The following is a 26000-nucleotide window of genomic DNA, read 5'->3' as shown; positions in this document are numbered from 1 at the left end:
TTCCAGTGCTTTGTTATGGCAGCCCCAGCAGATGAATAGAATCAGTTCATATCATCTGTGCCAAGAATCATTTTCAGAGTGTAGGTGCTCCTCAACTAATGAAAGCTGTGCTTGATCAGTGATAAAAGCCTTCAGTATGATACTTGAGTCTAAGTTATATTAACTGATCATCTTAAAAGTGGTATTTAGAACAATGGTTTACTCTAAGAACATACTTGGACCCTTCTCAATAGGCCTCAAGTTTTCCTTTACCGACTCATCCTGAAAGTGAGAAACCCTTCTTACCAATTTGCATTAGATACTTGGGATCACATCCAAAGGCCCAGGTACCCTGTCTCTCAGCCGTGACATCCTCCGCTCTGTTCTGTCCCGCATGCTCCCTACAAGAGCAGAGAAGCTGCTGTCCCTCTCCTGTCTCTCTTTAAGCATCTTTTCTCTGTCCCTTTCTCCTGATGACTTTATTCCCTTGCAGCATCCTCCTATGGGAGCTGTAGCTTCTCTCCTGCCTCAGGTGTTAATGTTTGCTCTCTGCTTGGCACTCTGCTCTCCCTTTCAGACTTTTGTTGACAGTCTCTTCTTTTTTTAAGTTTAAACCAGTCCTTCTCAACATGGGGTCCCCAGAATTGTTTGTAACTAGTTTTTGTTGCCAGTGCATGAGAAGATAGGAGCTATCAACAATGTAAATTAACTATATCACCAAACCCATTCTTTAGTGTGGCTCTTTGGCTAGTATTTTTATTATTATTTAAATAGTAGTAGTAGCAGCAGCAGCAAAACTTTCTCAGAGACAGAAACAGTGGATTGATTTACATTCTGGCATCAAGATCTGGTACTTTGAGCAACATTCTATTTACTTCCTTTATTCCATGGCTTTGCCTTACCTTTGGCACTCCAACAATCTTGTTTCTTTTATTCTGCTTTTATTTTTCTTCTACTTCCTAAAAGTAGATGCTTCCTTGATTTCTTCATTTAATTTTATCCTGTGAGCATCTCCTCCACTCTCTTGTATCCTTTTCCAACTGTGAGTAGTATTCCACATATCAATGGCTGCCCATGAAACACTCTTTGGTCTTCTCATAATTTCCACTGGAAACAATGTTGTGTTGAGCCTTTTGCCAGATGTAGCTCTTGCCTGCTCTTAAAACATGTAGTAGATGATCAAATTTCTTTCCCCCTCGGTAATTCGATTTCACATTTTACTCCCTGGGCCTTGCTTGGACTTGTTCACTGCTTTCACTGAAATGGTAAGTATACTGCACTATGCTACAATATGCCTTTTCATAATGTTTTAATTTTTTTCTAAAAAAATGGGAAGAGTTCTTGGGTATCAGTCTCTTCAATGGAGAAAACAGAGTTATTTCTGTTTTTTTTTTTTAATGAATCCTTGTTATACAGTTCTTTCTAGAATCCCGTGTCCAACATCCATACCTGGATGAGAAAGTAATACTAACGACTCAGCATGCCAGTATTTGAGCAAGAGCGTCCTTGGGCTCACTCCCTAACTGCACCTGCGTCTGCAGTCAAGTGTCCACTTGTTTCTTGCTGGGAATGATCTTGGGAGTGACATGTTCTGTTAAAGCCTTGTCACGGCTTCTCCTTCCTCCCCAGCCATAACGTACAGTGCAGGAGAACAGAATATCAAGAGGTCCTGACTTTTTTCTTTCCTTCCTTGTCCTCCTTCCTTTAATTCTTCCTGCAGATCACCTTATCTTGCTTCAGTTCCTCAGAATCACCCTGACAACTCTTCTCCTGCTCCTGCAGGTCTCAGCTTTCTCCAAGATCTCCATCATCTGCCACCACTCAATGGCACTGGCTTCAATGCTTCTCTTCTGCTTTTTAGCACTTGCTTCTGTAATGTTATTGGCACTTACCCAGTTTACTTCTGTGTAAGTTCTTGATTTTATCCTGAACTTGGTCTTAAGGTTAGATCACTAGGTTTCCATGCAGTCCATTCTGTCCTGTTTGCTAGGAGGAAGTATTTTCATAGTTCAAGTTGATCCTAAAAATAGCATGGATGCTGTGCAAAAATACAGATTTAAGACTCCAGATTCAGATTCTCCCTGGATCCATCTTTTCTGTTGGGTTTGGCCATAGGTAATCACAAAGTCTTCCCCAAAAATGGAACTTTCTGACTGGGTGGAGATCTGTGAAAGGTACTCTTGGCAGTGGGTAGGGTGGTATTTGTGACATAAAATGTCTAAACTTATTTCTCAGCCTGAAATAAATGGGATACTTTATGAGATGCTTATATGCTTATTGCTTATTCTATTCTAGTTAATGTTGGAAAATGTCTCATCAATTTTGTAATACACCAGTGTTGTTAACTAGGGGTTCTTACCCTGAAGTCTAGAGCAATAGAGCACAGAAACTCAGAACTTGGATTTAAAGTCAGGCCAGATTGCATTCTACATCTTGCTTTACCTCTCATGAACTATGTGGATAAGAGGAAGTTATTCAGCCTCTCTGGGCCTTTGTTTCCCACTATATCAAAAGGGGATAATAGTGTCTTTTAGGGCTCTAAGGATCTAAACCATAGAAATAAACCTAAGTTTCCATACCTCCTATTAAAAAAAAAAAATGACTCAAGGAATGTATTTGGTGTGGTTCTAAAGAAACTCAAGTTTATATGGTAGATACAAAAATCATCTGGGGAAACCTGGGGGATGCACAGATTCAGCCAGTCTTTCTTCAGAGCAGCCATTACTGAGATTCAGCGAACATGCCTGATTGACTCCCTATGAAGAGAAATATGTTATATGTATTAAGATATTGAGAGCATTGAAGACAGTAAGTGATTTAAGTTATGGCCCTAAGTTAAAGACACAACAGAAGCCACTCCAACTTTGCAGGTACTTCTTTGTACTTGAGTGGCTTGGCACAAGAGCAGGTTCATGTGACTTCCTCAAGAGTGACTGGCCAAGAGTTTTTAACTGAATGATTCTTTCCAACAGGGCTGAAGAGGCCAGGCCAGATGGTGTGATGATATCTCTAAGGTGTTAGTGCAGTGCCCGGCATGTAGAAAATGTTCAAAAACTGCACCTATGATTATGTCTCATTAATGTAAGGGCTTTAAGGAGTCCATAGATGCTCTTCTGAAGTTGCATGCTGGTGTTTATGCATTGTATGCATTTTTCTAAGGTTTGAGCACATATTTACTCAGATTCTTACATGAATCATAATCATTAACTATGTAGAAATATTTTAGCTTCTGTCTCAGATATAGAATCAACCCAGAGATTCTGTTCATCTTTAAATATGTTTCAGGACTGATATTAAATCCATGAAACTACACTTCAGTTTCAAAGCAAATAAAGGTCAGACACATGTCTGTGATAAATCGTTGTGAAAATCTAGAAACAGGCATGGGACGGAAGAGATGTTCAGGGTGAAGACATGTTATAACTCCTAGCTTTGGGTCCAGCTAATGTGCACCTCCTCGTGGACTCATCAAGACACCCATTTAATGTTCTTTGGACTCAATAAGTTGAAGTTCTTTCCTTCATTTATGATCCTCGGAGTTACCCCTGCTGGTAATGGCCGATGGTTATATGCCAAGACTTATGCCTTTTTTGGTGCCCTACAATGTCATACATCTTTGCTTTGGGACATTGTATAATGACTCTAGGATGAGGATCCTTCCTTATCTTTGATAGCTCAAATTATATATAGTTCATCTATTGGTGGCCACTCCCACCCTGCCAGATGGCCTCATTTTTTCAGAAAAATATGTATCTGGTACTTCCTGCTACAGTATTATTTCTGAATGGTGATATTTATTTCTTACATAGGTTAAATATTTAAAAAAAATAAGTCAGTTAACTTTGGAATTATATTTTCTACTTTGCTGAGCACAGGCTTCGCCAAACCATCTGACTGGTTGGGTTTTTGAACAGCATTGCAGTCCGGGAGTTTTGTTTTTCACTCTTCTTTTTTTTTCATTTTTTCACCTTTCAGTAGTAATTTTGTGACATGATACATTTGCTGGCACCTTGGCTAACTATGTTGATGCATTCCTTTACACCTTCTAAAACTGTAACAGTAATCCAAAGCACAGCTGACAGAGGGAGTCCAGGAAGTGGGATACTGCAAATCAGAGGTGTGGTAGGGGAGATGAGTGTGCACCACAGATAACTCTCCTTGATTAGCTAGATTTAAATAGTGTCGGATGAATTTGCCAGGTGAAAATAAAAATTGTCAGTTCAGTTTAATTTCATGGTGAATCAAACAAGGAAATTAGATTCTACTACTCTGTCAGTTTGACATCCACAGCAAGTGACAATTAGAGATGATGAGAGAACTTATATTTACTTTGAAACCCTTGATTCTCTGATAGGCATGTAACTTTTATTTACCTTTCCATTGCAGAAAAATGTGGCATAACAGTAGCATGGGTAGAGGTTGCTAGAACATGCAGATTATAGGCTGAAGAGGCGAAAGGGGCAGGTGGAGAGGCCGGAGCTCACTTTCATCGCGTGGCATATTCAGATTGAGAAGGATGCTGGAGAGGGAGAGCCCCTGTGCTGTTAGGCCAGACGAGTTTAGAGCTGAAATGCAGGTAATAACACAGTGGTCACACCTCTTGCTTCAGCAGACAAGATTACGTTAGAGCAAGTCGAGGCTGGAAGGCGAGGAGTGAAGGTGACTCTGATTGTGCTGTGGCAGCCAGGGCATTCATGTTAATTTTCATTTTCTTCCTAAGTCCAAGACCAAAGCATCAAGCAACTTGGAGGCCTCTGATTTAAACACAAATGCATTTCCAGACATTCTCCCTTGTCAGTCCTACTACAAAAAAAGTGGAATTTCAATTCCAAACAAGAGTTCAAAGAGCTCAGAAAATTCAGTAGAACCAAAGCATGAAACGATCACATGGGAAGTTGCTTCCTTGATTTGCAGCCAAAGTTCTTGGCGAGAGGTAGGTCTCAACAGCATCAAGAAATCATTTCGTACCTAAATCTGCTTCCAAAGGAAGGGTTTCAGGGTTGACTGACTACCTTTGGAGAGCTAAGACAGCACTGGAAGATGTAAACAGAACGAGAGGCAAAATATTGTTGATTCAAAAAAAGTGATAGAGACCAAGATATTCTCATCTTTGATTAATGTATAGATAGTTATTTTTAAAAGATCACACATCTTGAGGGTATAAGGGTCACAAGAAGGCCTGGATAAGTTGATTAGCACCTTTGTCCAAAACTTCTCATGAATCTGGGCATTCTTAGATCTCAGTCCATAAAAGGCTTTTTCTCTCTCTCTCTCTCTCTCTCTCTCTCTGTCTCTCTCTCTCTTACTGTCTCTCTAGTTGGTTAAAGAGGAACACAATTCCTACTCCAATTGGTCCCCGCTGGTCCCGCCCTGCTGGTGCGCATGCGCGCAGTCTCCACAGGAAAGAGTCAGCGCACATCCCCGCCCGGCCTCCGTCACGCGCCGCGGCTCCCTGGCCTGTCCGTGGAGGCTTGTGGGCTCGGCGAGACAGCAGGAGCTGCGGCCGGCAAGGGGCTATGCGGACCCAAGGCGACTGCGGTGGCGCCGGCCTGTGGAAAATGCCACCAGGCGGCGCTTCGGTTCGTTGCTCAAGTGACGGCCGTTCCTCGCCCCCCCACCCCTGAACCCCCTGCCACCGCCGGGGAACAGCCCGCCCACGCAGGGAGTACCGCACCGAGACGCTTCGGGGAAACGAGGCCGACGGCCGGCTGTGCCGGTTGCGCCCTTAGGTGAGTACGGCGGCGGTGGCGGGGCGCGGGGCGCCAGAAGGAGGGGGGATGCGGCGGCTGCCGCCCCGGGTCCCCGCGTGGGGAGGGAGGCCGCGCGGGCCTCTGCGGGGCGGGAAGGGCCGGCGCCGGCAATCTGGGCGCCGGGGGCCAGGGCTGTGGGCGCGGTGAGCACCCCGGAGCCCTTGTCGCTCCCCACCCCTCCCGCGGCCCCAAAGTTGTGCCCCCGCCGCTTGGGCTCTCCGGCGACGGGCGCGGAAGCCTCCGTGGCCCTCGGGCCGCTGCCTAGCCCGCCCTGCGCCCAGACTCGGAGTCGCCGCGCCCTGCGGGCCGGAGCGGGCTGGTGCCCGGGCCTCCCGCCGCCCCCCCACTGATCTGACTCCTTTATAATTTAGAAAAACTCCCATTCTCACAAGGTAGGTTATTTTTCCATTATAGGAAATTATAACTCTCCTTTGACAATTTTGTTTTCTAGTAGTTTCTTTGACGTGACAAAGGGATGATTTTATTCTTTGGAAAGGCTAAGCCCACCAAATGCATAGTGACATTTAGGTCCAAGGCCAGAAAAATCAGTTTCTTCCTGGCACCGATTATGCTGTGGACATGAAAAGCATAAAAGTAGCAAAGAGAGGCACCCTTCATTACAGATCTTCAGGGTGCTTATTGGCTCGTTTGGCTAGCATAGGAGTTACAGAGAAATAGGAAAGACATCGCCTAATGTGTTCTGAAAGGTGGCTTTTTGTACAACTGTATACTCTGTCCTTCAAATTCTTTCAGGTTGCCTTTATGGAATATAAAATTGAGTGTGTAAATATATATATTTATGTATAATATGTTTTGTAGCATATAAATATGTATATGTTGAATGGAACATGTATATATTCCATTCAATATATCATCGTAATTAATGACCATGGAGAGAATTAGTTTTCTCAAATAAAGATAGCCTATGAGTAGCTTTCTTTCTGGAATAAATAAAATAAGCTTTTCATCCTCAGTATCTTTGCTTTACCTTTGAAAATACTTAACCTTATTCACACCACTAAGTGCAGGTTGATTGACGATTACACAGATCTTCCCAGCAGTGATACAGACAGATATCAGAAAGTCTAACTGCCTTGTAGTCATTCTAGGTTAGACAGTTTGGTCCTTTTACAGTTTATCGGTTCCAACCGTCTTTTCTAAAAAGTAGTAAATTGACTTTCTCAATGATGTTCTTGAGTACCCTGAGGGTGAAACGAACATTTCTTAACCATTTTCCCATGGCGAGAATGTCCTGTAGGTGTTGCATTGGACAAATTAGGGGAATTTCAGCTTTTCTTTATCTACTGTTCTATCTCCTTCTCAAATTTGAGGGACTTTTGCTTGTCTTGGCTCAACAACTGACAGGTGCATTGTCCAGCCATGTTTTTTGTCCCTTTAATCATGGAATTGTTGCTGTTTAAAAGAAATTTCACACACGCATGCAATTCTTCCCAAGTATATCACACCAATACCTCATTTTCTCCATGATGAATAAAAATAGTGTATTCCAGGACTTGTGAATAGTAAATACTGTGACGTGCTCTCTAACAAACTTATTTAGTGAAACTGATGTCTTACTGTCCCCCGGTGAAATTCCATCTGTGCTGTGTTCTACCCCTTTAGCTTTGAACTTTGCAGTCGTTACCGATGTATGTAAAGTTCTTACACTCAGAAAAGTGCACATATTCATCCATTTTTAGGGGTAGGCATTTAGCCAGCCACTGAAAGTAACATAAAACTAACAAATACAATCATTTACCACAGGAATTTGGATTTGTTGAATGGTGTATGAGCATACTAGGGTAATCCTGATGGTGCAAAGCACCGTGGGAACCAGCTTCTAACAGGGCGAACTGCTCGTGCATTATAAGAGAACAGCTAATTTGAACTGGAACAGTCAGAGGCAGCTTTGTGATATTTCTGGGAGAGTAGAACCCAAATGGCCACCTAGTTTGTGGGTCTGTAGAGACCACGGGGAGTTGAGAATTGTACTTAGAAACATGAGTGTGTCTTGTTCAGGAAAGTGAAGCGTTTGACCTAGCTCAAGGAAAGGAGCTACACAGGGAAATAGTGAAAACTGATGACTAGGGCAGGTTTCATTGTGGAGGCTCTTAAAAAAGAAATTTTCCTGAAAAAAAAACACAAAACCTAAAGATCCATGGAAACTCACGGAAGGTTTTTGAGCAGGTGAGTGAAAGAGTAAAATCTATGACTTAAGATAAATTGAGAGCAGTGTTTACTACTATGTGTTCCCAGGACCATTCATCAACAGAGTTTCTTCAAAAGAATCTCCCAGGTCAAATCAACGGGGAAAGTACTGGGTTTCTTTACTGTGGTTCTTTAAGACATTAGTATGTTTATGGGCATTTTGATGTCCAAAAGGAAAATAGCATTTCTCAAACCTATTTGACCATGGAACCCTTTCTAGGAAAATAAGGCATGGATCACGAATTCCATATACTTGGGCCAGTCTGTCTACAAACTGATATATGTAAGATGGGTACTGGTGTAAAATTTTAAATAACTTACGTGATTTACAGCTTAATTCTTTGTTCCCAAATTGGTAGCAATGCAAGGTCTCTCCATTTTCCCCATGAGTGTGTCTGTGTTTTGCAGTCTTCTACTGCCAAGGAGTTCGATGGTGGTGGAATGTGGAATGACGCTTCCCTGGCCCTCTGTGTCATCTGCGTACACTGGGCACTTGCTGAGCTGTCCTAGTTGCTGTCTGGTCCTGGGGAGCTGGCCTGCACAGCTGTTGCTGAGACCTGTCTCATCAAATCCAGTGACTTTATTCCTTCCCTACTGTACTCAGATTGATGGAATCATTTCACTGATCTGTTCCATGCTGAGGTGCAAGAAGTTCTGTGTGACTCTACCAGGCTCGGTCTTAGACATGCGATTTAGCAGTTCTGTGAGGGCTTCCTGATTCCTTTTGTTTTCTATGCAGGAAATGATGCACATGTCCTATACATCTCGTCGTTTTGAGCTTTCCCCATGAGATCTCCACCTAAATCTTTATACCATGTATTGTTTTTGTTTCCTACAAAACTGAATGTTTAAAGCTCATAGGCAACAAACAGCTCTGTTATTCCTCATATTCTTTTGTAGCTTCTGTTCTCTGAGGAAATGATGTGTCTCTTAAGACAGCTTAAAACAGGGAGAAAGAGGCAAGAAATATGTGGGGGTAAAAAATCAATGATTATGTCAAAGATACTCCCTACCAAACTTCTTAATATCCTATGGAAAATGCTGATCTAAAGAACAGAGGGTTAACAACACATGAAGAAGAGTAGGTGTGTGATAGGAATGCTGTCTCAAGTTTTGAGTATCATGTGTGGTTGATGACAGTCATAGCCCTCAGGAAGTGATGAGTAACTCACTGTCTTTGTGGTCCTTTGTGCAGTCCTCCCCTACGTGGACTCACGAAAAGCGTCTTGCTGTTGGGAAGTCTTCCTCCACCCTATGAGGAAGGCCGGGCTAGCCTGCTGAAGAGATGGGGATCCACCTAGAGCCAGCGCCAAGCAACAGACACGTGAGTCGGCCCCAGCTGCGCCGCCCGCTGGCTGCAGGTGCAGAAGTGACCTTAGTTGAGACCGCAGACTGCCCTGATGCGCCTCCACCAAGGGGTTAACATGGGCCATAAGCAAATAAAGTGGTTCTCTAATGCATTCTTAATAAATCGTGGTAAACATGCAGAGTAGAGGAGGAAGAAAAGTGAAACAATACGTGCGGAATAAAGATAGAAGAGAGGAAGGGTGAAATGTGATTAGGGCCATTTCTGTTCTTCGGGGACTTCTAAAATCGTGGACAGGCATGTGCGCAGACCCGTGGTAGATGGGCACTTGGCCTTGTACTGTCCTTGTGGATTTTTGAGAATGACTGCCACTGTCATTCTCATTGATTCACGGGGTTGTCCTGTTGTCAATGATGAATTCAAAACAGTTATCTTAGTAAAGCACATTCTCAGGTACTAGACTCAACTAAATTCCTGATAAAATAGATTTTCCTAAAGATTTCCTGAAAGCAGTGAGATAAATGTCTTAAAACCAAAAAATGTCAAAACTGCAAAGCGATTGGGAGAGGCTTATAGCTCAGTGGTTCAGTGCGTGCTTACTGCCCATGAGGTCCTGGGTTCAAGCCCTAGTACCTCCATTAACATAAAAAACAAACAAACAAATGTAATTACCTGCCCCCCCCAAATTCAAAGAGTCTCATGACCTGTGTCCCCAGGTTCTGAATCTAATCTCATCCTTATGAAATGCACTGCTGCCAATTAGCTGATGACCTAGGCTCAGACAGTCCTAGCTCAGAGTTCTCAGAGGAACTTCTGCTGGCTCCAGCAATTGGTTTTTTACATATTTAGTTTACATCCATGATTGATTTTGGCAGTAGTCCTAAAATTTAGATGTTGTCTTTATTCCCATTTTAGAGATGAGGGAACTGAAAGCGAGCTAAAATAACTGGCCAGAGTTAACACAGCTGGTGAACAGGGGCCCAGGAGCTAGCATCTGGAAAGGTGGTTTCACATCAAACCAAGTCCTGTTTTTCCTCATTGATGCAGGTTCTTTTCAACCTGTTTCAAAGGCACTGGAAACCTGTGGTACCTTAGGTACCATTAAGCAGGAAAACGGGATGGGGAACAAACAAGGCAGTGCTCTGGGCCCCTCACTCTAGTTTCAGCCTGAGCACATCTGATATATATGAGTCCCATTTAAAGTTTTGTTTGGAAAAATTTCCAAACACTGTATTATACCGTGATATCTCCTGATGCTGTACTAGCAACTTCCTGAAGCCAGACCTGCCTGATCCTTTCTTTGGTCTCACGACAGTATGAAACCCACCCTGACCTGGAGCAGATGGAAATCATTGCTCTTGGGATGTAATCTGGGCTCCAGAACTGCACTGTGTGAGCGTCTCCCATGAGCCCTGGCAGCCTTGCTGCCTTTCTCACCAAAGCCAGTTACATGGTTCTCACACCCTGCAGCCTCCTCCCTGTCACTAGTGATGTCACCTTCATCAGGAATGACAGCGCGCTCTCCCCAGAGGGAAGGGACGTCTTCTCCCCAAAGCTGGAGGCAGTTTTCGAGGAGAAACTGTACCAGCGAAATCTGAAACACATAAGGGCAAAACGGGGTGTTCTTTTCCATATGGCATAGTTACAAATCATTTCATATCTAACTCTTGCATCTAAACACTGTAAGAGAATTCTGAGAAAAATTCAGAGTTGATTAAAAAATGAGTCTACAAATCGGTTTTCTGTAAGAAATAGTGATACTTTCAAGAGTACTTTGGGTACAGATTTTAAAACTTTTAATCAGTGGGTTAAAATTATAATTTGTCGCCTCGTTCAATAGCTAACATTTTTGTAATGACGATTAGAACTTTAAAACTAGGACAATTTTCAAGTGACCCATGAAGGATGCTTGAGGTGAATCTATGTATTGTCTTACTAAGTTTCATTTGTTGTTGTTTGATTTTCTCCAGTTTTATTGAGATAAATTGGCATGTAACATCTTATGAAAATTAATAAAGCATCCAAAAGACAAAAACTTCAGAAATTTACTTCTGAAGTGAGGAAATATGTGAGAGTTGAGAAGCAGAGATTTCTGTGATTTTTTCTTGTGAAGGAAGGAAGCAGTGGAGAGGAGGCGTGTCTGTCTGACTGCACTGCCTCATCTCATGCTGGCTGTCGGGTTGAGCTTGGGGCAGGGTTGTGATCTGATTAGGCCTGTTGTGGCTCTGTTCGGATGTTCTGGAATCTTTTACTAGCCCCCTCACCCTGCAGTGGGGGTGACATAGGAGCCGAGTGTCCTTGTGAGGGACCACAGCTGGCAGAGGAAGGCCAGTGTGTGAGGAGCTGTGGGTGCTCATGTTGCCCAAGCCACTGAGATGTCTTAGCAGTGAGCAGAGGAGCTGGGTGGTGTCGTCATTATGTGATGATGAAACCATGGGACCTTCGCCGTAGTTCACACTCCCTCAGTGATTAGGCTGAGAGTTGAACCTCGGCTGCCAGACCCCAAAGCTCAGGTTCTGTTCTGTCCCTTCATCCTACTCTTATCTCTCTGTGGTTGAGTGTCCTGGGTGGGAAAGCAGAAATGCCTCCACTGCTCTCAGTTTCCCACTTATCAACCCACCACCTCCCCTCACCCCACCAGGTCAGTGACTCTGCCCCTTCAGGGGAGCGTGTTTAAAATGTGCACTTGAAAAACCTGGTACATCACGGTTAGTACCTCAGGTTTCAGGTTCAAAGTGGGGACCGTGCCTCACAAGGCATGAAAATGAGAGGTCTCATTACCTTCTTTGTGAAATCCTCTTGTAATTGTGAGCCGGTGGCATTAGGTGGACCGAGACGCTTGGGGCTATACAGCGTGCTAAGTTATACGCCGTCATCTGGTTGAATGTGGAGTGTTGCTCAATGTTGTGGAGCATTCCAAAAAGGTGTCTCAGGTGGCTCTTGGCAGCTGGTCCAAAAGCCTACAGGCAGAAAAATGCACTTTTAAACAAAGCATGTCATTTTGCTTAGGAAGTGGAAATACAGAAACAGAGTACGTGATGGTAAACCATGCCCCCAGTCCTCTCTCGCAGAGTTCTAAGCATGAATGCACGCAAAAATGTTTCATTGATTTCAGTTTCTGGACGAGATACTAACTTCTGTGGTTGATTAAGTGTTTGAAAAATTAAGATCATAACAGCGGCAGATTGGTTCTCTAGCATCTCTGTTTTGGCCGGTGGATTTCATCTGCAGCAGTTCCGTGTCTTCAGCAGGTGTTAACTGGTCATGGAGTCCATATTAATAAGGATAAAAACAAGAATTCAGTAACAGCAGGAGTGCCTGCATCTGTTTTTCAAGTGGCTTCTGTGGGTAGCAAATGCAGCCCTTCGACACTGGTCATTACTTTAGTAGACAAAGCTGTAAAGTATAAGCTGATGTTTTCCTAAGAAGATGTTGGTTGTATTCTCGGGGTGTGACCGTCATTACCTCTGGGTTGCAGTTATTTTTCCCTCCGCATTCCCTTCATCAAGGACGCTAAGCCATTTGTCATGGAGACTGGCTGTAAAAATACCGCCTTCTATATTTTGAAGATAATCCTTCCGTAGATTAAATAAAAAAGATATATATTATTATGATAAATACATATTGGAGAAATAACAGAAAACATTAAGTTGAAAAATTCCGTTCAGGCCTCACTTCCTTCACAACAGCCAGTGTGTGACCCGGGCAGAGCTGGCTGTGACTGCAGACTCGCACACCCAGGAGGAGGAGCTTGGACTCTCTCCATCTAAAATCAGAAGCATCACAGCAGAGTCTGGACGGCAGTGAGCGTGATGAGAAAGCCCCCCCCCACCAGCTGGGCCTTGCTCTCTGTGTCCGTGTCAGCACTAGTCCCAGCTGACAGGGTCTGGTGACCACCCACCCCGAATCCTGTGAGTGTCTGAGAAGCAACGTGCACACCCACGTTCCTTGTTGACTTCAGACAGTGCTTGCTCTTAATTCAAGGAAGAGCGGTTCTGAAATAGAACACACACCCCTCACACTCTTGCACACATATTACAAGAGAGCTGGGCTTTCTGACGTGAGGTGTGCCTGCTTCAAGGGGAAAAACTACTCATAATAGCTCAGTCTTCTTTTTGAAACGGTATAAAAGTTCAGTTTGCAGCCTTTTAAGCAGCAGGTGCTAAAAACATACCAAAATCCCCAGTGGATACCTGCATGTTCCCCCTTATAGTTCCTTGAATGGAACATATCCTCCCGAGTGTGTCACTTAAAATTTAGGTATATTGGAACTTCATACCTCTGAGTGTGAGGGCTAGAGGTACACAAATGGAAGCTACCTAAGGGGGGGCCTGGAAAATGTGTCACTTTAGAGGGCTGATGAATAAATTTTTTTTGAATTATAGTCGGAGACAGTAAGTCAATTTCTGTCCAATTTCTGGTGCACAAGCCTTAAATCATAGAAATGGGCCTACTAAAATTTATGAAGTAGTAATTTTTTCCCCCTGGTGAGCAAGGTGGTAATTGTGCCTATTTATGTATTTATTGATGGAGATTCTGGGGAGTGAACCCAGGACCTCATGCATGGTAAGCATTCACTCTACCACTGAGCTGTACCCTCCTCACCCCTGAAGTTGTCATGTTTTGTGCCAGACTGGGGAAAGTTTTGCATCACCTTGCTAGTTTCAAAGGCACGCCGTGCTTCTGCTGGTCTCGCTCCACAGCCCAAGGCTTCTCTTAATAGGAGCTTGTTCAGAAAATGCCTGTAGGCAACTATGATGGTTATAATGCGGTCGGTGTTCATGTGCTCCAGTCCTTACTGAGCTGCCTTGTGTGCTAGGCGCTCTCCTGCGCACTGCCGACGGAGCAGTGACAGCAGGGGACAGGGTCTCTGTCTTCTCATCCGTGTACTGTGTTCTTGGTGTGCAGCACCCTCTCTTGTCATTAGGGTTTTCCTCCGTGTTCCCTCTGGAGTGACCCCAGTGTATTTGGAGGGAGGAAGCGCTCCGGCTTTGGCTGGTTCCGGGAGTCTGGGAGGAGACAGCAGGGCCTGTGCCTCATGTGCACAAACTCCCTGCGCTGGGAGTACGTGTCTCCTCCTTCCTGGACCCTGTGCTGTGGTGCCCACGGGCGAGGCTGCGTGCGGTGAAGCCTGAACATGACTGAAGCAGATATGCCAAGGGTGTTGCTGTTGGACCTCTGTCTACAGACAGTTTAATGGCAAACTCAGTGTGGTGCTGATAAATATTAATTTCTGGTTTAGACCAACTCTCTGGTTATTTGACACATGGTATTATGAAGGCCAAGTTTGCAAAGTCTGATTCCCCATGAAGAGCAGTCAACTTTAGGAAGCAAGAACTTTAGGAGTGTCCAAGACGTGTACCCACGGGTAGCCAGCCTTTGCTAGTCTGTGCTTATAATGGGAAATAGACAAGAGCCTCACTCTGACTAGATGATCACATTCATTCCATGTGCCCTTACATATGGCAACACTCATCTTGCTCTTTGCACACCTAGTATGTAGTATGATGGTGCGAGTGTGGTCGGGGTCAGCTCTAAGTCATTTCTGAACTGTTGCTATTTATCCCACAATCAAATTATGATCCAACATTAATAGGGGACAAGGAAAGACCACATGTAGTGGAGTTTCTAAGATAATTGTCATAACCTGTTTGTAGTCATTACTACATTGATAAACTTTTGTTTAGAGCTGCTAACAAATACCAAGATGGATTGATTATATTCTTTTTCTGTTCTGCGATTCCCTATGTAGAAATGTAGCTGGATACCTGACTTAGCTGGATCATTTCAAAATCAGTGTATTTCTTCTATACATTCATTGTATTTTCAGAGTTCAAAATTACCTTTGACTGCTGCACCCACTTTAAAAGGCAGGTTCATGAAATGAGGCATGTGGTAGGAGCTGGTTACCATGGAACTGTAACCACAGGTGGTGGGTTAAAGATGACAAACATGAACAAGGGAAGCCAAAGGTGGCAGAGGAGGGGAAAGGAGGCACACACGGTGCCAGCCTCCCTACACTAGCTTTCAAGTAAATGCATTAGGAGACGGGGGAAGGGAGGACGATGAAATGATCACAGATTTCGATGGCCTTTACTGAGCATGTTTTGATTCATTGTAAAGTAGATGTTTACTTACTTGATAAGTTACATAAATATTTTCAAAAGCTTAATGTGAATTTTGTTTTGGAGACTTTGGCTGCATTAGGAAGGTGGTAAGGAAGTCCTCAAAGGCAGAAAGCTTGCTTTGGTACATTCTGTACAGGTGTGTGCTTTTTCATTTATTGTTTATTTTTGTATTTGCATGGATTGTTCAGGAGTGAAGATGGGGAGAGGGTTGTGATGAAGAAGGAAAGTATACCTAACATGGGACTTGTAACACCCAAAGTAGCTTCCTTAAATTTTGACTCTGTGCAGTGTTTTCCAGTTTTTCAGATCCTTCATCTATGACACCTGTTCCTCTTGGGCAGTCATGATGAAGGACCCTCATAGAGCTTCAGAGTTCCTTTGTGTGCGGATAATGCTAGACATTTCCCTACGTTTAAGACGGATGCCAGCACCAGAATGGACTCATTCTCCATGTTCACTGTGTCCCCAGAGTTCAGCTTTTCCTTCAGGACTCTGCATGATATTTTACTCGCAGATTTCTTGAAGATGCGTTTCGTGAGTGGCCCTTTTTGATTTAGAATGGAAAGCATCTCCTAAAGGGAGGAAAAGAAACTATGTGGCATTTCATATCTCTCAGCCCACAGCACAGACTTCTCCTCTATTGGAGACACTTAGTGGGGGGGTGAGGGCCCAGTGCTGTAGCTGGAAGGACTAATGCCAATTTAGAATTTGTTTTCAGTGTCTCTACATGTATTTTCTACCCAGCAATCCATTTAACGTTCCTACGCTGTAACATTTTAAACACTTGTTTCATCAGATTTTCCTTTTCAGTGAATGTACACTGTGATGTCACACGTCTCTGCATTGAGGCCTTTGCAGAATCACCCTCTCCTTCCCCGGTCCTGTCTCATTTTTCCCCGATACAGATGCTTTTCCCCAAGTATGGACATCTTTGCCGCATTCATTTTCTGTGTGTTTATCCCCCTTTCGGTGACCGTGTACCCCAGTTCTGCTCCCTGTGTTCCTCGCCTCTTTTAAATCGGGCTCAAACCCCTCTCCTCGCCTCTGGGTGCATCCCCTGCCCATCAGTCTTTCCTGTCCTTCTGCTGTGTGGCTTGCAGCACAGACCGGTGACAGGTGTTGGAGTCAAGGAATCTGGAATCTGTTGTGCTGTTTATCTGAACTTGGGCACAGGACATACTTTACTGAGGACTTTTTACTCTTCCTTTTTGGGGATGATGATAATCACAGCTATTCTGTAAATTTGCTGCGAAAGATGCAAGGACTGGGGTGGCGGGTAACATGTAACTAATATGATACATTTCTTCATTTCTAGCGTGAAATTTCTGACATCTGGTGTAGTGCTCGGAGAAATAGTGGATGGTGAATAAACGTCAACCCTGACATTTCCGTATACGAATTGTGCAGAACACAAACCAAATTCTGTGACTTTCACTTGACACATTCTGTCAGGATTAAACAGTTCACATTTGCCGAAGAATGAGTCTTTTTTTGCTTAAACCCTCGGGTTGCAAATCAAACCTATGTAAGAGTTGAGTTGTGAGACTGAGTAGACTCAGATGGAGGAGGCTTGAGACTAGTGTGCAGTTCAGTTCAAGGAAGGAGACAAAGGGGGATGGTGAGGGTGACGGGGACTCGCAGTTTCATACACGCAGGGCCCATTGTAATGGATCTGAGCAAGTGGATGTGGGTCTTTGCTGAAACCAGTGGAATGGACAAGAGTAGTTTCTCGTGCTGTATGTGCTTTCTGACTCTGCAGTATTGAAATCAGATTTTATTCTCTGAAGTAATATTAACAAAACTTCTCCGCCAAAAGCAGGGGCTGTCTAAAGGCTTCTCCACTTGGGGATGGGTTTGGGTGAGAACACATGACCTCTGATCACTGCCCTTGTCAGGAGGGCTACAGATCTAAAGGAGACCAACCAGAACTGGGGCGGGCAGCTTGTCCTCCTCGCACACGTCCCCTGGAGGAACTCCAAAGAGCTGTGTTAGCTTTGCCGATGGCGGAGTTTGGCGCTGGTTGTCCTGCTGAGTGCTGGGGCGCCGCCACAAGGCCCAGTTCCTCACAGAACTTCTGTTGGCTATCTCGTGACCTGAATGCGATGAAGATGAGAGATTATTACTAGTAGTAGTTCAATTCATTGAAACTTATTCCCAGTATTTCCATTTTACAGCACGTTTCTTGTCACGGCTAGAAGGGACCGAAACTGAGCCCCTTGTTGTATAGAATTTCCCACAGGCTGACATTGGCTAATTGGATTCTTGTGGTGTTCATGTGTCCTTCTTCCCCGTGCCCTGCAAACTGCTAGTGAAGCCGAGAGGCTTGATCAGACTCCGGGGTGAGGGTCCCAGTGACAGCGCTTCCCGGACAGCGCTCTCTCCTGCCTCTTCCCTGCGTCGTATGGGTCACTTAAGCTGTAGTTATACAAGGTTCCTGACAAGTATTGTCAGCGGATTCTAGTGTCAGATGTCACTGTAAAAGCTAAAAAGATTTGATATTCCCTAACAAGCAGTTAGGTCATCACCTACTTTCATAAGAGGTTTCTTCCCACTCTGAGATTTTCTGTTTGGCTTTCTGAGTAGCCAACGATGGTCAGCCTCCTCCCATCAAAAGGATCTGCCTTTTGTAACACAAGCTGCCTGACCCTAGAATCCTCGAGGCCACTTCAGGCTAAGGCCATAATAGAATCCAATTCAACTCCATGACTTTGCGCCACTGGGGTTCTTCCAAGGCAGCTGCGTGTAAGTCATACAGTCATCTGACCACCTCTTGTGAGGGTCGGAGATTCTGGACCAAACACTGGGATAAGTACAGTGTGTTCCCAGGCTGGAAGAAGCTCGTGTTTTATTAAGACATACAGTAGTGGACACACACAGTTTTATGTAGGAAGAGCTCCTGGCACACAGAGGACAGTCAGCCTGGAGGAATGGAAACAAACACAAAAACCCAACCTTCCTAGACATGAGTTGGGTCTTGATTTCAGACCTTTAGGGTTTCTCTGAGCTTGATCTTGTGTAGGTACTGGGTGCTCACCTGTACTGTGCCTGCACCCCCACATGGAGAAGCAGCTCTAGGCATGAGTTTGGTGTCAGGAGCAGAGATGTGAGCCAAGAGAAGACACCTGAGGAAGGGAAGGGGCTCACCTCTCCGCTGCTGGCTCCTGGCTGGGTGCCTGGGCTTCAGGACGAATTGGCCTTGAATCTCTGGGGACCTCTTCTCCAAGAGGATGGCCTCCAGGAGGGCAGAAGGAGAGGTGGAGTCCTCCAGTCCCTGTGGCAGGAGCGCAGTAGCTGGAAGATGGCTGATTTTAATGCCGTGTGGATGTTCATGGCCTGTGTGGAGATAAAGTAAATATAGATTCAGGCTGCTGGCGATGGGTGTGGTCAGACCCACCTTACCATGAGCGTGGGCACCACACTGATGTGGCTGCCGTTCTTGTAGGGGTTCTGGGCAAAGAGGTCTGTGCCTCCTGAATGAGCGTGAAGTGGGCTGACCTGAAGGACCCCCTGCAAAAGCAAGGTGCCGAAGCAAAAGAGTTTGAAAAGTAAAGAGAAAACTCTTCTCAGACACGGTGCTTTACTTGGAATGTGTAGCTGTGTCAGTGCATTGCACAGCGTTAACTTGCCCTGTGTTTCCCTCTGAGGGTGTTGATGGCCTCCTAGTTTCTCCCTTGACAGCCGCACTAGATCTGCACGTCTTAGGCAAGTTGCTGGCCTTACATCCCTGCTTTTAACTGCTTACCCCTACTTAGTCTCGTAAGGGCCAAACTAATGCATCAGTAATCATTGGTGCTTAATGTTCTTTACAGAATGGGACTGTGTGTGTTAGGGATTGCTGTGTTCTCTGTTGTCTCACGCATGTCAACTCAACAAACAGATTTTTCGTTTTGTCAGCTCAGTAGCCAGAGCTGCTCAACAGCAGCAGGGAGGTTTGTCTCTTAGTTTCCCTCCCACTGCTGCCTTCCCCTCAAGGGGTCCTGCCGGGAAGGATTAGACATGAGGCTGCACGTTGTTGGAAACTCAAAAGCAAAGTGCAAGTCAGTGTTGACAGAATGGAGAACTTCCCAGTAAGTCACTGGGTGCTGCCAAGTGATTTGTTTTGCTTGTTCGTGCTTTAATTTCTTAGGCTCCATAGAATTCTCAAGGCCCCTGTGCATTGATGTGGATTTCATTTTTAAAGAATAGAATGAATGTTCCTTGTCTTTGATTTCAGATTTATTATTGAATGTAACATGAGGAGCTCTTGCCTTTGCTTTTCATGTGGTGCAGATGCAAGTTCAGTGCTCTGTTCAGAACAAAAGTCATAGTGACTTGCAACTGTTAATAGAAAGGAAGCTTCCGTGAGATCAATAAAATACAACCAACAGACCAGCATTGAGAATTCGGAGTGTGTACAAAAGGCCTGCGGAGTGACTGCTGAGGTGTCATCAGGAATGACAGGCTCTTAGGGATTCTTAGAGCAGCCGTGCTGTGCGAAGCCGTCCTCAGGCTGCAAGTTGGCATCTACATGATTCTATGTAATTAATGCCTTTTATTTAAATATATCTCAGTATTCAGTTTTTTTTACTTTATTGCTGACCAACATTTACAAAGATACCAACATTAAAAAGAATCATGAATAGTGGAGGGGGCTTTAGTCCTCAGCTATGTGCTTGGTGACCCCATATAGTCTAAGACTAGGAATGTACACTTCATAGGAAAAGCTTGGTTGTTTGGATTTTCCAGATCATTTGAAAATGTTCTTGAGATCACTAGAAAAAGAGTAATAGCCCCATAGGATTTTTAAATGCATTAAAAAAAAAAAGGAAGAAAGACACTGCTTGTAAGATGGAGGGCTCTAGGTTTTCTAGCAGGAGTCGCTGTTCCGTTACTGTATTGCAGGGTCTGTTGCAGATCCTGCCCTTCCCCTTGTTTTAATCCCTCTATTTTCATGGACCACACTGCACAGATTTCCTGATCCAAGGATAGGTATCATTATTTGAGCTCATTTGCTCTAGTAACTGTTTTAGGGGAAGTGTGATGTATTTATAAAAAGCTCAAGAGGAATGCTGGTCAAGTCAGCTGGAGAAACGGCCAAGTGCAGGTGGTTCGGGCCATGAAGGCTTGAAGAGTCTGAGTGTGGTTATGTCATTTTTTTTTTCTGATGCTGAGAGAAGTTTTGGGCATGGAGCAGGTGTTAACTAAATACTGGATTCAGAGGCATGGCTGGATCTTAGAAGATTCTCATGAAGTAGAGGCTACTTAGTGATTGGGAAGTGGAACAGAGAACTTGAAGACTGGAATATGGAAAATAATGTGTGAGGGAAAGATACTCCGATTTGTGTTGTTTCCTTGCCTATGTAATGAAGGAAGGAAATGAGTAGGTAAGTTAATAAAGTTTTCCAAGATAGCTCTGTTTGTCAAGGAAAATAGTGAAGAAAAATTCACTTTCTCTCTCCAACTAGACTATAAGCTGGAGAATGGAGAGATGTTAATATCCATGCTGGTAGAGCAAGTGCCTGGGGTTGTCAAGTAAATGTAGAATGAGTATCGCATGAGAGTTTCATTGTTGAGGGTATTTTAGCTTTAGACTGATTAACTGTCACTTTGAGAGTTTAGGGTTACAGTTTTTTCTGCAGTCAGCCCACCTTAGGTGTCCCTGACACTTACCAGTGAGTGGGTATGAGGCCTTTTTCTTGCCAGCAGTCACCCACAGCTGGTAGTCCTTCTCAGAGCCCTTGGAGACAGAAAAGAACTATGCGTCACTGCAGATCTTTCCCAGTAGGTACTTGAGCACTTTCCTTCAGCGCTTATATATTTCCAAAAAGAAAGAATTTGGGCCCGTAGAAATGGTATCTCATCCAGGGGAGTGGAACAGGTTTTGAGTTAACAGTCCTGATACCAGTAATAACTCCTGGTCCTTCTTGCAGCCTCCAACAGGCCAAGTGAGCTTTTTGTCCCTTTTGATAAAGGCTGAGGATCTAGGGAACCAGAGTGTGAACGGCCCTGTCCTTTGTGGGTGGTCCATGACATAAGAAAATCACGGCAGTGCCCCTTTGCTGTGGAGGGAAAGTCTAATCTCGAGAGTCTTCCTTTTTACTGTCTCCAGACTCCTTTGAGAATGTTGGCCTTTCCTGTAAATGCCCCTGCCGAGACAAGCATGTTGTCCAGAGCCACGTACTCTGCCATTCTGTTCTTGTGCAAGAAAAACTTGAAGGCAGCGTCGGCTGGGCAGCTGTGAGCGAAAGGAGGGAAGTGCCCAAGAGGCCTTGAGACGGGAGAGAAAAGTCAGCCCAGGGGCTTTGGTGCCATCCAGCCCCACGCCAGGGGGACGGGGGACAAGGACTCTGACCTAGAGCACAAGTGAGACGCAGAAAACACTCACTCCCAGCAGAATGACTGCCTAGAAATGCTAGAAGTGCCATTTGAAACAAGTCTAAATCATAAGGGCTGCTGCATTATTGTTAAGAGTCCTCCAGGGGAACATAAAGCAAAACAGGCGTGAAAGGGTGTTGGTCGCAGGTCCTGTGCTTGTCATGTCACAGTAACGGGATGTTTTCCCATTTACAGAGAATTGTATGTAAGCAGATGTGTTTACTTCAATTCTGTCCATCTGAATGTCAGCCCCCCCTGCCGTTTTTCCGTTGCGCAACTTCATCCTCTAGTATAGCCATGTCTTTCACCAGAAAAATTTTACAAGTGACAGCAGACCTAGCAAAACATAAAGGAGCAGGCACTGGAAGGCAAGACAAGGTGAAAGCAGTGTGTACACACACGTCCCCAGATCCATGGTCTCATTTCACAACTTGTCTCCTTTACCAGCTGACAAGAGGCATTAACCATCTCCTCCTCAAGACCTGCCTCAAGGGGATGTCACTTCTAGCCGGCAATCTTCATGTCAAACTTTACAGGAAAGCACCTCATTTAGGATTTATCATAGCAAGATTGAGTCCTCAGGTGAGAATCAGGATAAATGCGGATTGGAGTGGAGGTGTAGAGACAAAGATACAGAAAGAACCGTCCAGTGGAGTAGGAACTATCTGGACTCATACACATGTTTTCCCATCTGATATGTAATGTGTACAGTAAAGAGGGTGGTACTAGTTCTCTAAAGTTACCGCCCGCATTCGTTATGCTGTCACTTTAAACTCGCACAGAATTTTAACGGGGATACAAGACTAACACTACTGTACAGGCTGATAATCTAGCTCTGCTGCTTTCAATTTCTAAATTCAGGGGGACTGAATATGAGTTGCCTGTTTGTAATAGTCTGCTGTCTCATGATGGGAGGTACACCATACACACAGACACACACACACACACACCTCTCAAAAATAAACTTGGTTTCTAACTAAAAAGAACTTGCAGGTAACTTACAGTGATTCCTAGCTTGGAGAGTGACAGGTTGATGACATCATTCACGGTGTGTGTATTCAATATTCTTATTGTTATAGACTGTTTAAAAAAATGAGAAACATTGCTCTAAATTTAAAAAAATTAAAACAGGTGAGTAAATAATTACTGTAAAATTATGATCCATATTCTACAGGCAAAGCTTGCATTCAGGCAGTGACACAGTGCAGCACATGTAAAGCCCAGCCCCCTAATTACAACTGACGTTCATTTGTTTCTATAACACGAACTTAGTTAACAGCATTTCAGTAAAATAGGTGTTTCTTTGAAAGGATTTGTGGTGCACAAAATATAACAGCTTAAGCTAGAAAGAAAGGCTGAGAATTCCAAGAGGGCACACGGGCTGGTCCGCAGCACATCAGCTGGTTCAGCTAATGACACAGAGGGGACGTGAATGGTCAGTGTTAAATTTGTAAGTCATAGCTGTCTGGCTGTTACTTGAGGGAATACCCTTAAGTGTTTAAGGATAACAGGCCATGGTGTGTATACGAGCCTCAGAAATACTTAGACACATACACGTACAGAGGGTAATAGAGGGGACAGCAAGGAATCAAGCAAAACGTTACTAAATAGGTGCGTCTAGGTAAAGGGTATTTGGGGTGGTCTTTGTATTATTTTTATTTTTGTGACTTCTCTGCAAGTTTTCAGTTATTCTAGATATTATATCACAGAAAAAATAAAAACTGGAAACAACCCAAACTACAATTATATAAGTGGTGGTACAGTTAGAAGACCATGTTTAATACCAATAGGAAATACCTGTTTGTGAAAATCACTGTATTACAAGCCAGTGTAAATGCTGTTAGAAGGAACCGGAGACATAGTATGGACACTTTACAGACACTGTTCTTCCCATGCTTAAGCACTCTCTCTGGTGGGTTCTTCTTGCTTCATATTGCCTAGGACTCACTTTTTGTATATGCAAGGACACATTTTCCCAGGAAAATCCATGTTACCATGTAGTACTTTCTAAATACTCTCTCTGTCTCCCTCCCCTTTCTTACTTTGTCCCTTCCATTCCCCCGTCCTCTCTTTCTCTGTTTCTCTATCCCTTTGATTTTACTAAGTCAGGGACCTGGAATTTAAGTTAATGATCCTGAAAACACTTAGACAGGCACAGTTGTTGATGTCCTCGGTAAAGATTTTGAGGGGAATGCTTTTTGGCTGCTCCTTCTCCTTGGCCAGATAGATGTACCTAAAGCGGAGTCAGTGAATTAACTCTTAGCTTGTTTCAAGTCAATGTATGTTGCTAATCCTTGAAGTATACTTTGTTATTTTGAAAAGAGTATGGAAAGATTCAGCAGAATCAAATCAGGGGCTGGGAGAAAAGATGCAGAAATATTTCAGGAAAATCAGATATGACCCAGAAAAGAACAGGTTGCTCTGTCATGTAAGATTTGGGCAGCAGATGCAGTCCTCAGAGGTTTTCCTGTGTAGATCGGAGGGACCCCGGCACATTCCTGGTTTCAGGGGGAGGAAAGCGCAGTTGCTTTGAGAATCAGGACAGTATGTAGGCTTGATTTCTGGGAATTCAGTATATACGTTGAAAATCGTGTTAGTGCCAAGCATTAGGACGGAGAGACGGGAAAGAGGAGAGTGATGACCAGAAGGAGCAAAGAAGCAGAACATGCATGTGAGGGAGAGCGCATCAGTTAACAGGAGCGGCCAGGGCAGAGCTCCAGGTGTCTGAGGACAGTGTAACAGTTCCCACCAAGGAGAGGAAAGAGAGTGTGGGGGGCCCTGCCTGGAAGGGATTTGCACTTTTTCCTCATGGATAAAAGATGTACAATACGTTTACTGACAAAGTACCTCTCAAGGAAGGCGCGCCATCTGTCCCTTCTTTCTGAAGAACTGCAATGTTAAACATTGGGAGAAAGAAATTAAACTACATAAAACACTTGTACTAACATGTTCAACACTGTTCCAGATAAATATATCAGCGTCCCGTGGTTACTGATGGGGCTGCATGTGTAAGTGTTATCCTCCTCATAACTGGGCTTGTGATGGGCCCTGCTCTTTTATAAGCAGTGTTACAGCGATGGGAAGTAGGTCTTAAAGTGGAAGAGCAGTTGGTTTGGAATCTTAACACCGAAGTGCAGCTCTGTATGATGCAAGCTGTGTCATCGTGGGCGAGTCACTTAACCACTCTGAGCTTCAAGTTCCGACACTGAAAAAGGGTTAATCATACCCCAGAGTGTTCCCTCAGCTGGACGTGCTATTTACAGATAAAGAGCTGTACTATTTGAGTTAAATCATACTTAAGAATTGGCTTTTGAATGAAACTCTGTTGTCCCCAAAACAAAAGGATCTTTTTAGGAAAAAACCCTACCATTATTGTGTTCCTTGATGCGTATAGCATCTAGCCAGTTGTAATTCATTAAATTAGTGCTTCATGATTATAACCCTCTGATCAAGATCAATGTGCCTATTGCTAAATTATTAAAGATTCATATTGTCTCTTCTACAGTCTCTGCAGCATTTAATCTCCAAAGCTGAAATGCTTTAACATCCATTGCCACTTGGATTTACCACTTACTAGGCTTTTATTTATTGTCATAAATTACATGTAGCATCAGATTGCCCATTCATGACCTTCAGTACATTAACAGTGTTGTGCAGCCATCACTATGATCTCATTCTGGAATGTTTTCATCACCCAAAAGCAAAAAAAACCTCTTGTGTCCATTAAGCACTGACTTCTGATTCCACCCCCATCCTCAGCCTCCACCCCGCCTTTTGTTTATCCATTCCTCAGTAAACACTTAGGTCGTTTCTACTTTTTTTTTTTTTTTTGGCTACTATGGATAATGCTGCTCTGAACATTTCTGTATAAATTTTTGTGTGGATGTATGTTTTTATTTCTCGTGGCTGTTGTAAAGGGGCTGCCACATGTTTTCTTCCTACCAGTAGCACTGCTCCTGCCTTCCCTATCACCATGTCAGGACCCGATTCATCAGGAAAGTAGAATGCCCACTGACCTCCCCACCCCGTGTATATCCATGGACACAGCTTGTAATTACTCAGGCCAGTCTGCAGAAGAGTAAAACAGCAAATAGCCAGGCACTAGGTGCCAGGCAGAGTTACTGCTTTATATGTGTTTATGCAGCCTTTGAACCAGTATAACGTGTGAACTTGACTTCTACATTTTCCCCGTCACTAGAAAAAATGTTTCTTGGACACTTCCTTACCAAACCTTTGTATATTTCCAAGTGAAACTGCTTCCTTTCACCTGCAACG

At 44.0% G+C, this 26000-nt stretch overlaps 1 protein-coding gene and 1 long non-coding RNA gene across 2 annotated transcripts in view; one reads left to right on the top strand and one right to left on the bottom strand.

The window, feature by feature from the left end:
* Positions 1–5572: 5572 nt before the first annotated feature.
* LOC140687921 (phosphatidylinositol 3,4,5-trisphosphate-dependent Rac exchanger 1 protein-like) overlaps positions 5573–26000 on the top strand; it is a 105521-nt gene continuing 85093 nt past the window's right edge. Inside the window, exons 1-2 of the mRNA XM_072945857.1 lie at positions 5573–5708; positions 9133–9261. The gene's annotated coding sequence lies outside the window, so the exon portion shown is untranslated. The remainder of the gene's footprint in view (positions 5709–9132; positions 9262–26000) is intronic.
* Positions 17126–25947, bottom strand: LOC140687923 (uncharacterized). The gene is made up of 5 exons (XR_012062547.1): positions 24573–25947; positions 22728–22805; positions 21021–21087; positions 18516–18704; positions 17126–17464 (listed from the first exon to the last, which is right to left on the bottom strand). It is a non-coding gene; the product is annotated as an uncharacterized lncRNA (long non-coding RNA).

The sequence above is a fragment of the Vicugna pacos genome, chromosome 21 (genome assembly GCF_048564905.1).
Source record: "Vicugna pacos chromosome 21, VicPac4, whole genome shotgun sequence".
NCBI lineage: Eukaryota > Metazoa > Chordata > Mammalia > Artiodactyla > Camelidae > Vicugna > Vicugna pacos.
This window is presented reverse-complemented; position numbering and strand designations above follow the sequence as displayed.